The sequence below is a fragment of the Galeopterus variegatus genome, unplaced genomic scaffold (assembly GCF_000696425.1).
Source record: "Galeopterus variegatus unplaced genomic scaffold, G_variegatus-3.0.2 Scaffold12220, whole genome shotgun sequence".
Taxonomy (NCBI): Eukaryota; Metazoa; Chordata; class Mammalia; order Dermoptera; family Cynocephalidae; genus Galeopterus; species Galeopterus variegatus.
Window position 1 is genome coordinate 4216 of NW_007738331.1, and position 1564 is coordinate 5779.

Below are 1564 nucleotides of genomic sequence, written 5' to 3' on the forward strand. Positions count from 1 at the left end.
AAAAAAAAAAAAAAAAAAAAAAGCACTGCCGCGCGTTAAGTCCCTAGCGAATGCCCTGTTCTCTCGGCCTGACCCTGTGTGGGATCCTAATGCGGCCGGCAGGGTGGCGGAGGTCAGCCGTGATGAGCTCCCTGGCAGCGCCCCAGCACCGCCTGGTGGGGCAGCCGCTGTCGCCGCAGACCCAGCCCCAGAGGCGGCTCGAGGAGATCGACAAGCAGTACGTGGGCTTGTCGCACTGCCCAACCAGGGACACTGCAAGTCACCGAAGGAGGGCTTCGACTTCACGCTCGTGTGGCCGGTGAGTCCGGCCTGGGGAAGTCCACGCTGGTGCACAGCCTCTTCCTGACCGATGCGGACAAGGACCGGAGGCTGCTCAATGCCCAGGGACGCATCGACCAGACGGCGGAGACCCCGGAGCACACGGCGGACGTGAAGTAGAAGGGACAGGCTGGAGCTCAGCAGTGCGGACACTCCGGGGCTCGGGGATGCCGTCGACACTCTGAGTGCTGGAAGCCGGTCCCCGGCTACGTGGACCAGCAGCTTGAACGGCACGTCCATGACGACAGCGGCCTCGACCGCAGGCACATCCAGACAACCGAGTTCACCGCCGCCCGCCCTTCATCTCCCCTTCGGGCGCGGCTGCGGCGGGTGGACGTGGGTTTAGTGAATGCTGTGCACGAGATGGTGAACGTTGTGCCCTCGTCGCCAAAGCAGACTGTCCGGTCACCAGCGAGACTGGGAAGCGGAAGGAGCACATCCGGGAGGAGACTGACAAGTTCGGGGTCCACGTGTACCAGTTCTCTGAGTGTGACTCAGACCAGGATGAGGACTTCAAGCAGCAGGACCGGGACCTGAAGGAAAGCGCGCCCTTCACTGTCATCAGCAGCAACACGGTGGGGGAGGCCAGGGGGCAGAGGGTCGGGGGCGACTGTACCCCTGGGTATAGCAGAGGTGGAGAAACAGGTGCCCTGTGACTTCCTGAAGCTGCGCCACTCGCTCATCGGCACGCCCGCGCACGACCTCAAGGACCCGACGTGCGACATGCACGGTGAGAGCTGCAGCGCGAACTGCACCCCGCAGATGAGCAGCAAACTGACCCAGGACAGCCGCGTGGGGAGCCCCTCTCCCACTCTGCCACTACCCACTGGATGCGGAGCCTGAGGAGCTCATGCGGATGAAGGATGAGTTGCTGAGGCGCGTGCAGGAGAGGCCGCAGAAGACGAAGCAGCAGACATGGGACCAGGGACCCCGCCCCAGACCCACGTCGCCACGGACGTACCTCCCGTCTCCCGGCTGGCCCTTCCCATCCCTGGACCCCAGACTGTCCTGAACCCAAACCCAGACCCAGAGTGGCCCTGAACAGACTGTTCCTGACCCAGAGATGTGGGACCACAGGCCCCAGCTAACCCTAATTTATTCTCAGCATCAATCCTTCCCAGGTTATTTGTATGTACTTCTGAGGGGACTGGACAATGCCCACCTCCAACTGGCACCCTCGGGCCTTGGGGAATCAGGAGCTAGGCTGGGCAGGACTTCTGGGCCCTTCCCGTCCCCCCGCCCCCCC

General features: G+C 63.4%; 1 pseudogene; it reads left to right on the forward strand.

Moving 5' to 3' along the window:
* Positions 1–122: 122 nt before the first annotated feature.
* On the forward strand, positions 123–1330 carry LOC103610991 (annotated as a pseudogene).
* The last annotated feature ends 234 nt before the right edge of the window (positions 1331–1564 follow it).